This window comes from Episyrphus balteatus, chromosome 3 (genome assembly GCF_945859705.1).
Source record: "Episyrphus balteatus chromosome 3, idEpiBalt1.1, whole genome shotgun sequence".
Classification (NCBI taxonomy): Eukaryota; Metazoa; Arthropoda; class Insecta; order Diptera; family Syrphidae; genus Episyrphus; species Episyrphus balteatus.
In genome coordinates this window covers 4,146,506-4,159,987 of record NC_079136.1, presented here as the reverse complement: position 1 = coordinate 4,159,987, position 13,482 = coordinate 4,146,506, and the positions used below count along the sequence as shown (strand labels likewise).

The 13,482-nt window shown below is 29.9% G+C and overlaps 1 protein-coding gene across 2 annotated transcripts in view; it reads right to left on the bottom strand.

The window, feature by feature from the left end:
- LOC129917166 (acyl-CoA Delta-9 desaturase-like) overlaps positions 1 to 13,482 on the bottom strand; it is a 70,558-nt gene that overhangs the window by 14,489 nt on the left and 42,587 nt on the right. The window lies entirely within an intron of this gene.

The window sequence follows — 13,482 nt, the reverse complement described above, 5'->3', positions numbered from 1 at the left end:
TAAAAAAATATGACCTCATGGTATTATTAAAACAAAATTGCTAAACATTCCTAAGAGGCTCTTTGGAAGCTAAATATGTGTAAAATAATTTAATGTCTAAATTCTGTTAAATATTTTTTATTTGACAAAATTTATAGAAAACAAATTTAAAGAAAATGTAAGCAATTCATTTGGGTGACATTTGTCATCAGGATTTATAGGAGTTGGCAATAAAAATAGCGAAACACAAAAATAATACAAATGAGATTCCAAATCGGGAGCAGAATTATTTAATTTTGCTGCAAGAAAGTTTTTGTAGGGCTTGTTTATTTCGAAAGGACAAACAAAAATCGTTCTGAGTACAATTTCAATTTCGCGTAAAAGTTGTAGATAATTTCTATTTGCAAGCAAGATTCATTTTTTGTTTTAGTAGATAGATGAATGAAATTTGTACTGTGAATAAGTTATTAAATAAATTATAATTGTACAAAATTTCAATTAATTTCATATTCAAAATTCGGAGATAACGGTAAAAAGATGTTCTTTTCCAACACACGTTATATCTTTTGATCTAGTGCACATACAAATTTGATTTAACTTTAATACGCATGCTGATAACATAACCTTTTATTTGATATATCACACATAACGTTACGTGCTCTACAAGTTACACAATCCTAAATTGAAAAAAAATTAAAAATACCTCAAAACCTTAAACCTTAAAAAATTCTAACTTCTATTGTAGACATCTTTGAAATAAGATATCGTTATACAAGATGAAACAATAAGCTTTCACATGGTATAAAATTTTTTATAGGTTGTCAAACAAAAATATTGATTTAATAGCATGAGAACATAAAAATAAATGTTTTTTTTTTGCTTTTTGGATGAAATTTCATCGAGTTTAAAAAATTCTAGCTCTTTTTGTAGATGTCTCATAGGCTTGATCGATATATATATTTTGAGCTAAGACAATAAGCTTTCAGATGGTGTAAAATTTATATAGGTTGTCATATAAAAAACATGGATTTAAAGGTGATAGAATAAAAATAGGTAGATTTTTTCTAGGTTGTTAGGTAAAAAATGCATTTAATAGCGTACGAAGATAAAAATACGTGTTTTTTCGCTTTTTTTTTTTATGGAAATTGATCGAGTTCAAAAAATTCTAGCTCTTTTTGTAGATGTCTCATAGACCTGATCGATATATGTATATATTTTGAGCTAAGACAACAAGCTTTCAGATAATATAAAATTTATCTAGGTTGTCATATAAAAAACATGGATTTGAAGGTGATAGAATAAAAATAGGTAGATTTTTTCTATTTTATTTTTTTTTTTTGCAAGAAAAATGATTTTTTAAGGTTTCACTTCTACCACGTGTTAATTGCACACATGATTTTTTTATTTGAAAGAGTTTTTTTTTAACTTTATAAATATATAAAGATATTGATTTTATTTAAAACTTAATTTTTGTTCAACTAAGTAAGTTTCTTTTCTTTAATTTTGATCATTTAAGGTGAGAGATCAAATTGTTTTTTTTTCACAAAAGCTAAAAAAGAAAAATTAAAATAAAAGTAATACAGTAGCCCTTGGTACCTTAAAACTTGGAACTACATAATTTTCGCAAATTAAAAGTAAAAAGTTCCGCCAACTTCAGCCATTTTGTTTTATGATTTCTTTTCTGCATGGGTTAGTGGTTTAAGAATAGTTAACCCATTTTCGCTTAAGTGCTTCGAAATCTTAGCATCCCATATGTAAAATTTTGACATTTATTGCATTGTTTAGTCAGCTATAAATTTGTTTTACTTATGCATTTTGTTTGCGTCCTAACTGCGGGTCACTGTGTCGTATGTGTAACTTTTTTGTTATGACAATATACAAATTATAAAAATTGCAAAATATGCTAAGTATTTGTATATGAATTACACTTTTTAAGAACCTTTTTCATTTAAAAATACAAACAAATAATTTTGATCACCTTTTTGGGTCAAATACCCCTATGTGCGTTCGCACGAACGAAAACGTTTATTCGTTTTACCGATACAGAATTTCTGGGTTGATATATACCTAATTGGATATAGTTATCGGAAAAACGTTTCGACACCTCTCTTTTTCCACCCAAGTATTGAATTGGCTTCATTATACACTCCGTTTCAACTGAATAAGCACACAAATTTTCAATGGTATTTTGTCCATTTTTTCCTAAGGTTAAGCTTTCATGTAACATTTGATGATGTTTATCGTTAGCTTGTGATGTTGAGAAACCAAATTAGAAAGAATAATTCTCAAAGTGCCGCTATTTTTTTTCGTGTTCTCTTACAAAGCGTCCCATATGGAAAAATGCAGTTTTTTTTTGCGTCAACTGAATAGACACACGGTCTTTAAAGGTCAATATCTTCGTTATTTGTGAGAGTTTTGAGGTGATTGGCATACCAAATGAAAGGTTGAAATGTTCTTATTGAGATTTTGTTATTTAATTAAAATTAAAAAAAAAAGTAGTAGATTAAAAGCTTTGAATACTGTCGACAGATCTAAAATTAATTTGTTAACGGAACAAGTACTGACCGGGTCTGCTATAGCTACCAAAATTGATCGGAGTTTTAGTGTGTTGCCTATTCGTACCTCAAAAATAAAAGTTCGTACAGGAAAAATATGAATTAAGGTAAAAAACGGCAAAAATAGCAGTTAATCGACGAGAAATTTTGAGATCTGCCTCCAATTCATTTGACTCTGGGGCAAAAATCAAACAAAAAGCTGGTGTTTCTGCAATTGTTTCAACACTCCGCAGAGTAATTAACAGCACGGATCATTTTAACCCATTAAAAGTCCAAAAGAAACCAACTTTAAACAAGCAACAAAAAGGTATTCGTTTAGAATTTTCTAGACTCCATATGAGCTGGAAAAATGAGTGACGCAAAGTGGTTTTTTTCATTTGAAAAAGGTCAATTTTGATGGATTCATAATTGAAGTCATCGGGGCCATCAAAATTGACCTTTTTCAAATGAAAAAAACCACTTTGCGTCACTCATTTTTCCAGCTCATATGGAGTCTAGAAAATTCTAAACGAATACCTTTTTGTTGCTTGTTTAAAGTTGGTTTCTTTTGGACTTTTAATGGGTTAAAATGATCCGTGCTGTTAATTACTCTGCGGAGTGTTGAAACAATTGCAGAAACACCAGCTTTTTGTTTGATTTTTGCCCCAGAGTCAAATGAATTGGAGGCAGATCTCAAAATTTCTCGTCGATTAACTGCTATTTTTGCCGTTTTTTACCTTAATTCATATTTTTCCTGTACGAACTTTTATTTTTGAGGTACGAATAGGCAACACACTAAAACTCCGATCAATTTTGGTAGCTATAGCAGACCCGGTCAGTACTTGTTCCGTTAACAAATTAATTTTAGATCTGTCGACAGTATTCAAAGCTTTTAATCTACTATTTTTTTTTTTAATTTTAATTAAATAACAAAATCTCAATAAGAACATTTCAACCTTTCATTTGGTATGCCAATCACCTCAAAACTCTCACAAATAACGAAGATATTGACCTTTAAAGACCGTGTGTCTATTCAGTTGACGCAAAAAAAAACTGCATTTTTCCATATGGGACGCTTTGTAAGAGAACACGAAAAAAAATAGCGGCACTTTGAGAATTATTCTTTCTGATTTGGTTTCTCAACATCACAAGCTAACGATAAACATCATCAAATGTTACATGAAAGCTTAATCTTAGGAAAAAATGGACAAAATACCTTTGAAAATTTGTGTGCTTATTCAGTTGAAACGGAGTGTAGTAATAGAGTTAATGAGACAAATTCATAGTCATTTTTAGACTTCAGTTTATTTAGACTGGGGTTTTTCGAATGTATTTTAAAAAGTATAAACTATAGTTTGTCTTAGAAGCGACTTAGATAGTGTCTATGAATATGGGATCAATATGTTCAATAAATTCGAGTTTGCGATTAAATGTGACACTGAGAACAAATTAAAAGAAAGTTTTCTTTTATAAAACATAACTTTATATTAATCGGTGTTAAAGCTGCAACTGTTAAGAGTTCTACAGTCACAAAAACAAATGGTAAATCTGTAAAAAAAACGAAATAAAAAGCAAAGGACCTTAGCGACTGCCCTGTGGAATTCCAGAATTGATCAAACTACTTTGATTTCCAATCATTTTTTTTTTAAATTTTTGTGTTGAAGTTAAAGTAATAGCAAGCTAAAATGTATGTTTTCACAATTCTAAAATTGACTAAAAATTGCAATAAAAAAACACGTTATGACTAAATATGGTTTACCTTATTTGCCAAAAAAAAATATCAATTTAACTTTACAACAAAAAAGAACAATAAACAAACATATTCAAACAATCAGAGCTAAGAATGTAGATCAATTACCATTGCCAAATAATCATCAAAAAAAAAAAAAAATCATTAAATTTTATTTCCGAAATACAACAATAGCATTCGTTCCCCCAAAAAAAACAATACTCTTACTACACCACAAGTTTACCGTCCGCCCACAAAAAAAAAAAAAATCAAATTGAGACATGGCGTGATGGTTTACTCTGTAGGTCAATGGCTTGACTAGTTCTCGTGTTTTTTTTTTTTTTTAGAAACTATAAAGTACAAACAAAACATATAACCATGACATTACAACTATATATATAAAGAAATATCGAGCGCACCTGGCACTACTCCTTAAATCATGCCATACCTACATTATGTTTGTACCTTCTTCCCTCAAGCTTCTGCAACTTACCACGTACATAAGTGCCAATTTCATCATCTGTCTGTTGGCGATTCTTCTTACCCAGCTTCAACAACGTATAGCCAAGAAGAATCAAAAAACACGCGGTTACCAAAATAAACAGCTGATGTCCGTCCGCTAAAGCTGTTAAAACTTGAAGATTTATTTTCTCTCGGCAGAACTCACTCACAAGTTAAAAGCCAAGTCAGAGTGCAGAGAAAACAGAACAGACATATTGACTTGACAGCGCTTGTGCCGGCATCGGACGACTTCGATGGCAATGGCAACGTAATCCAACCATAAACTTAGCCAGAGTCACTCTCTTATTTGATAAAAGAGCGGGAAAGGAAAAAGCATCGCATCGTATCATTATCGTATGATGTCGGTATGGGGAAATTGGCAGGAAAAAAAAAAAAAAACTCGCCATACACAAAGTTATACGTGGTACTTTTTGAAAAATTTAAGAGCACCCAAAGAGTCACTTTCAACAGCTGTAATATGTAGCTTTTTTATTTAGATAAAATTGTATCTATATACTCGTATATTGCCGGTATATTATGATGTGGTGACGGGTCGGGCACGCTCTAGCTACGTGAACACTTTTGGCACTGTTTCTGTTTTGGAGAACACCAATAAAAACCACACAAACACAATAAGAACCCAAGTACACTTGCAATCGTGCAAAAAAAAAAAAAAACAAACTATGAAATTCATTTCAGCAAAATTAAATAAATAAAATGTACAGTGAATCAAAGAAGTTTATGGTACAAACTTTGAAAACTTTTGATAAAAAACAAAAACAATTTAGTACCAATTGCTTTAAAAATTTTATTTAATTTAAGAAATAAATATCTTATCAATCAATATTTACGCAAATATATTTACGTCACGATTATTTTCAAAATAGTCATCAGCGACAAATTTAGCTTTTGTCTAATTTTAATAATATTTTTGTTTAAACATTTTATTTCAGTTTAACAAGATTATAAAAAACGTGACGATAATGACACGAATTTAAAAGCTGGGGATATAATATCTTTGTATTATTAAGATCAATTTTAAGTTTTCAGGTAGGGCTGTAAAAGTAACGACAAAATGAGAACCCGCATGTATACGTTACTTTTGATACTAGTACCCGCATCAATAATATCGTTACTCGTTACTTTCGTATGTTTCGCATTTTTCGCATATTTCGTATGTTTCGTGTGATTCGCATGTTTCGTTACTTTCGTTACTTTCGCATGCTTCGTGTGTTTCGTACATTTCGTATATTTCATGTATTTGATACGTTTTGTATGTTTGGTATTTTAAGTATGATTTGTACATTGGTATAAGGGTGTAAAATTTTTTTTTTGAAAAAAACCAAAAACAATTTCTATAATGTAAGCTACATTTTAAGGTCATAAACATTAAAATTAGTTGCGGCGTTCTCATGTAATAAGAGTTTAAAGGTAGCTATATTGAATTTTTTTCGTTTTTTTTTTAATCAAACGTGGAAACTTTTTTGATTTTTTTCCAAATTTTTAGACAAAACTTTGGTAATTTTTTGTTTGTATTCTTTCAGTAATCTTATCACAATTCTTTAGAGACCTTTATTTCAAAAGTGCAACGCACAGATCTCGAAATATTAACACTTCAATACAACCATGTCGAATAATTTTTCATTTATTTTTTCTATTGAGAGTGATTTTTAAACCTCGTTTTCTCTGCTTTTTTTTTGTGTTGAAAATTTTGCACCGAAAATAAATTAATTTTTTAAAAAACCAAAAAACTTTTGTACATTCTTAAGCTAAATATGAATACCATTAACACCAAGGCCATAAACAGATAAGTTGCGTCGTGGATATACATATTTCGGCCAAATAGAGAAAATACAAAAACGTCTATTTTGATATTTCTGTATAAATTATCGATAACACAATGATTTTATTGAACCATGGCACTACTGTTTTAATCGAGACAAAAGTAAACTCCAGATAATTATCTGCAGTTAGAATTCTGACTATGGTTACGATGCCGACAAGAGATGCGAAATGCGACAAATTGAGTGTATCACTTCATTTCGTATCTCTTACATCGGATTTAGTATTGAAACTGGAATCGCGTCGTTACTCGTATGTTTCGTATCTCGTACGTTTCGTATGTTTCGTTACTTCAGTACCCAGTAACGAAACATACGAGTAACGATACTGTTTAGAAAGTAACGTTTCGTTACTCGTTACTGAAGTGAATACCCGCATTTTAGTAACGAATACATACGATATGCTACAGCTCTATTTTCAGGCAAGTAGGGATGTAAGTGCCACCTGCGTTACACCAAATGCATGAAGACTACCAAAATTTGCATTTGTGGCCTTAAGGTAGATCAAATCTAATCCGATGGGACACAGGTCTCCGGGAAAAGTAATTGATTTAATTGTAAGGATTTTTGACATTTGACAAGGTAAATATCAAAACTACATATCATCGGTCGGTCACTCGCGCAAAGTGTGTAACTTCATTTTACCAGATTTTACAGGAGAGTAAAAATAAAATTCATGATATCTTAATCATGAATAATTCTCTTTATGAATAAAGTGAGAATTCCTGGTTTAAGTAGTTACATCAAAATCTTATTTGCGAAAAAATAGGAGCATACACACTTTGCTCGCGTCATCGACGATAAAGAATGGATTTAGGTCAAAGAAAGGATAAAGTCTTGAGTTGAAGTGATGCCAATCAAATAAATACAACGAGGCTAAAAATTTATCATTTAAATAAAATTTCGAAAACGGGTAGGTATTTTTTTTTTCGAAATTGTTGCATTAGTTATTTTTAATTTTATTTTTCAAAAATTAAGAGATTTAAAAAAAAAGAATAATTTACGCCTCCACTGATTTTTTTCATACAAATTCATTTTAATTTAACTTAACTTTGTAAATCCTAATATGTATTTATCAGAAATCAGAAATAAATCTCAACCTTTTGAAAGGTTCCTTAATAACTCTTATTTGTCGCCATTTTCAATAAAGGTCATAAAATAACCTTTATTTTAAAAAAAGAAAAATTTCGGTCAAGGTCTGAGAGAAACCTTTATTCTGTATTTTTTTATGTTTCGGTCAACCAGTAAGATTTATCACTGAGAGAAAAAAATAAATCTCATCTGCAAATGTATCAATTCCTAGAGACATGGGAGTGGTGCCATATGAAAGCTTATATTCTCAGCTACCCGATAGTCGTATAATCGGGTTTTTGGATTTTTATTCAAAATCCCGAGAAAATCGCGTTTGAAAGTTGGGGAAAATCCCCGAATATTTGAACGCTCCTGGAAGCTAAACCGCTTGAGAGCAGTTTTTGGGAGTAATGCCAAATGATAGCTTGTGTCATGCGCCTACGCTTTGCACATTGTCAGATTTAAAAAAAAATCATATTCCATGTTAAACCGCCACATCATGCCTATTTTTTTCAGAATCGGGCTTAACTTTTGTTTGACCTTAAAGTTCTCCCGGTTTGAGAACGCGTGCACCTACAGGGATGGGAGTTGTACCTAAATGTAGGTTAGAGTCCCCGCTACCTTTCAGAGATATAGCCGTTTGAAGTTGGGCGGGCGAAAACGCTTCTGGAAGCTGAACGCTTTGACCTAGATATTAAAACATCGGTCTCCTGAAATATTCGAAATTGCATTGGTTGTGCTCGTCGTCCCAGCGACTCAAATCACAGTGGAAAACACATTTTCGTCTTTAGATTTTACTTTAAACGAAAAGAGATATAATCTTGGGTCTAAAGAACTTTGAGAGTCTATTTAGTTCATACATTATTTAATACATAAACTTAGAAAAAAACATCCTTTTCATATTTATTTTTGCAATATAAAGACATTCTTTACATATTCGACATTTTCCTTTGAATTGACCATTTTTGATTTATTTTCAGCGAAAACGGTTAAAGGTTGACCTTTTCCATTTATTTTTTACTTGCGATATAGGTACTATAATATATCAAGTTATGCATTCGTACAAAAAAAAAAGTTGAGATAACATTTTTCCATGACATTACGATGATAGACAATGCGAAAAAAGTGGGTACCGGAAGTCCGTCTGTCTGTCAGTCTGTCTGTCTGTCTGTATAAGGAACTAGAGCCTAAACGGATGGACCGATTGACTTCAAACTTGCTATGTACCAGTTTTTGGAGACTCTCCAGAGGGGTTTTTGGAATTAATTTTTTTGGACCAAAAATAACGGTACCTGTCATACAAAAATTTCGGAAAAGTTTAATTTCACGAAAACGGCTCCAACGATTTTGTTAAAAAAATTCAAATGTTAGTTTTTAAACAAGATCTATCTTTTGAAGAAAAATAAAATTTTGAAAAAAATAATTTTTGGATTTTTTTTTTGAAAAATCAAATTTTCGAAAACGGGACATTATATTTTTTTGAAATTTTGTTTTTAGATGTTGATTAGTTATTTCTTCAAAATGGCATACCAGTTTTATTTTTAAACTTTTTTTTCAAAAAATTATTTATAAAAAATTAGTTTTTTAAAAAACGGCTCTAACGATTTTGAAAATTTTTTTTCTAAAAATGCACCTTAATATATCAAATAAAATTGCATACTTGTTTTGTGGGGCGATTTGATTTCAGATATTGTTTTATTTTTTTGAAAAATGAATTTTTGTTTTGTTTTGTTTTTTTTTTTTTTTTTTTATTTACCTACACTTCCCAAGTTTCTATATAAAAAGTCTTAAATATTTAAGCAACTTGAACTCTAAGAGCAAGTTCGTGCGACCCAGTCGTGCATTTTATTTTTTTTAAATCTCAACCATTGAGAGATATTTAAAAAAATAAAAAATAAATCTCAACCGATAACCTTTATTTTTGATTTTTAAAAAATAAATCTCAAACCTTAACCGAAACTATTTAAAGTAATGTGGTAACTCTCAGAGAGAAACCGATTGAAAATAAAGGTTGACTGTTATTTCTGGTCTCTGGTATTTATAAATGTTATTACTAGAACAAAAGTTAAGAAAAAAAAAAAAATGCTTCGGGCAACAAAGTGTTAAGATGCATTTTTACGAAAAAAAACCGGTGGAGCCGTTTTTAATTAATTTTTTCTAAATAAATTTTTGAAAAAAAACTTAATTAAAAATAAGTAATCAGTCATAAATTCATACCTTAAACTATAGTTTAAGAGCCCACAGCTCAACATTTTTGAAGTGGAGGTACATATGTATAACCAAAATATGAGTAGGTTTACAGTTTTATAGCCTTATGCATTCTTATAAGTTATTATAATATATATAATATATGCATTCAAACGTCTGACAGCTTTAAATTGCGGCTTTATATGGTTTTCAGGGGGTTACAAAACGAGAGTCTTGCGTTATGAAGAGACTATATTCACACTATTTCACATTCTAAATACTGGAGTTAATGATCTGTCATTTTTACAAGCCCCGCAGACCTCAGTCTTTCTATTTCTTTCCCTTGAAGAACGAATTTTATGTTCTACTTTTTTTTAATTCTATTTTTATTACATTTTTATCAATTTTGTTTTTAATTATTTTTAAGAATTCTAGCAACTTGAACTCAAAGACAAGTTCGTGCGATCTAGTCGTGCATTTTATTATTCGTTTTTGTTTAAAAAATCGTATAAATACAAAGACCAGTTAAATGTATTAATAAATCAAATGTTAAAAAAAAATTCATATCTTATTTTGGAACTAAGTATGTCGAAATAGAATGACATCGTTTTTTTTGATTCACTGTTCATAAGAGTACGAATGTACCCAAATATACATCCCCATAATTTGATACATAATATTGCATTGGATTAGTTTAATCAAGACAACATTTTGTTGCATTGTAAAAAAAAAAATGAAACAAAACAAATATTATGCGGCAATGAATGATGAAATCAAAATTCATTCAGCGAATTAGTCGTTCTCTCTCTGTGTAAAGTATCTTAAATTGAGATGGTTCTGCGTGCGAATTGAATATTTAAGCCTTGTTTTACTTTAATGACAGCACTTTGTCATATTTATTATACATTTTAAAATAATTGTGCCTAATTTGTTTTGATCCTCCATCATTGTTTTTGTTTTGTTAGTTTAAATTATTATTATTAGCATGTATGTACGTAAATTCAAAACCAAAACAAATCAATTATTATATTTTAAATGGAAAGAAATTAGATGATGCACATTGAATTTGATGTCTCAAAGCCAGATTAGATGTGATTTGTATATACATTTTGGTATCATGAAATTACATAATTAAAAAACAAAGTTTTTAATTGAGGTAGATTAAAATAAAACTGGAATGCCATTAAATGAAAATTTTAAAAAATTTCAATGCCCCGTTATCGACAATTTGAATTTTAAAAGAGATTTCAATATTTTTAAAAAATCCAAAACTTTATTTTTTGAAAATTTAGTTTTTGATTCATATTAATATATGTAATAATTTAATTCATATTAATATAAAAAAAGCTTTTATGTAAATAATAAATTAATATTTAACAAGCGGTTTGGAAAAAAGTCAGAAATTAAAAAAAAAGAAAAATAACGGTTCTATGCAAAGTACCATTAATAATGATTTTCGAAAAAAAAAACTCTTTTCATCAAAAGCTGGGCGTTCTCCAAAAAGTTATTCCAATTTTTTTTCTCATCAAAATTCTTTCGAGTGTTTTTGAGGAAATTAAACTTTTCTAAAATGTCTGTATGAGAGGAACCGTTATTTTTGGTCCTATAAATGGAATTCATTACATACGTTAGGGCGTTCGTTATTTAAAGGTTTTGCGCGAATCAAGTCCCTGATTAGAAAAATTAACCCCCAATTTTTGCAGATTTTTATTTTCACGCTAGGTGGCGCCCCACGAGGGTTTTTCTTATTTGAAATAGATATAGCTTTTAAGGAAAGAAGTTTGATAATGTTCTTGTTTATATTAGCTGCGTTCCTTTGGAAATATTTATCTACTGCTTAGTACTTAAAACTACTTTGAACTACTTTTGCTATACTGAAAAAGTAGTTCAAAGCAGCTTCAAGTACTAAGCAGTAGATAAATATTTAAAAAGGAACGCAGCTATTAAACACCGTTTACAAAAAGCTATACATATAACATCTTTCAGCCAGGGCATGCATGCTTTTTTGAGTTTTATTATATGTATTTGTCATGCTTTTTAATATTCTTGTTTAAAAAAAAATGCTTGTTTTACTCGAAGGAGATGAACTTAACAAGTATGAGATAAAAACCAAAATAATAAACTCTAAGGAATTATTATTTTTTTTTTTCTTAATTTAAAAGAAAGGGTTTTGGTGTTTACTTTTATTAGTATCCTAGGACCCGTAGAGTGAGACCCCAGCCTTTGACACTTTGAAGAGATGTTCTTCTACATTTGCTGTTGGAAGCACAAAGACAGATTAGCACAAACCTCTAATACCCCATATTCATACAAAAATCTATTCCATCTGTTTCTTTCAAATTAGAAAATAGAAAATAAAAAAAAAATATTTAAACCACTTTAAATATCACTGTGTTCGAAAATGGAACTTTTTTTTCCGACAGAGGGCTCTCATGTCTACTAAAGATAATTCGAGTATGCTGATGGCGTACTTAGTTTTCCTGGATTAGGTCAAATAAGAAAGATTTTTGCGTTTGAAATTTTGTTTGCACATGCAAAAAATGAGGGTCTAAAACACCATATATTTTCCAATTTATGATTTTTTATCGATGTAAAATGATGGAAAATCTATTTTTTATTGAAGTATTATTCGTAAAAAAAGTTATTTGAAAAAAAAAAATCTGACGAATGACATTTTAAATCATTAGTTTATGGCAAAAAATCGTCGATTTTCTTCTATTTTTCGTATTGCTTATATTAAAATGCATCACTCGGTGGAAACGATTTGATCTTGTATTTCAGGATAGAATATGGCTATGTTTACAAATACGAATAGGTAGTACCGACCTACCTACAATATTGGTTAAGCTTAAGAGTGAAAAAGTAGCAGTAAAACAGCATTTTTTTTTTCAATTTTTTAGTTTATTAACTACAAAAATTACAAAATGTTTGAATGCAATACATATGCAGGGGGGCAAAATCGTTTTCTTACTATGTTCTATAAAAAAAAAAAAAAAACTGGCAAAACTTGCAAAATGAAAAGTGGCTTTTGGTATGATCGACCATGTCTGAAAGTATGAGCAAGTTTGGTTGAAACGCCGAAAAGTTACGGCAACTTTTGTGATTTTTCAAAAAATCGTTACCGTTTATGTTAAAAGTAAGTTGCACTTTTAACAGTAAGATCGTTAAAATTTTTAACTCATTCTTTTTTATAATGAAAGTTGGACATTCAAGAGTATTTTTTTGTGAAAGAATGAATCCTAAAGGTTTGAACCTTAAGAAAAAAAATATTCTAGAATATCGGGTAAGATCGGAAGGAGGCAAAACGCCCATGGGCTCAAGTAGCTAAAAAAATAAATAAAAAATAAATGACCGTTAAAGGAGTCAAAACAGATAAGCGACAGGCACCAAATAACTGTAAGTGATGATTGTTCTCCTTGCAGCTGCTTTTAAAATCCAAATCAAAAGGTGGATGCCTTAAATGTACTTTTTATGTACCAAAAATGGTCCCACAAATCATGTGCTATGGTGGAAACCGATGAAGATATACCATACGAGTATGATTATTGCGAATAGATTCCATTTTCAAAAAAAGAAACGGTCATGCTACTAACAAAATTTGATATTACATAAAAACCCGCTTAAGAGAAACCCTCTTAAG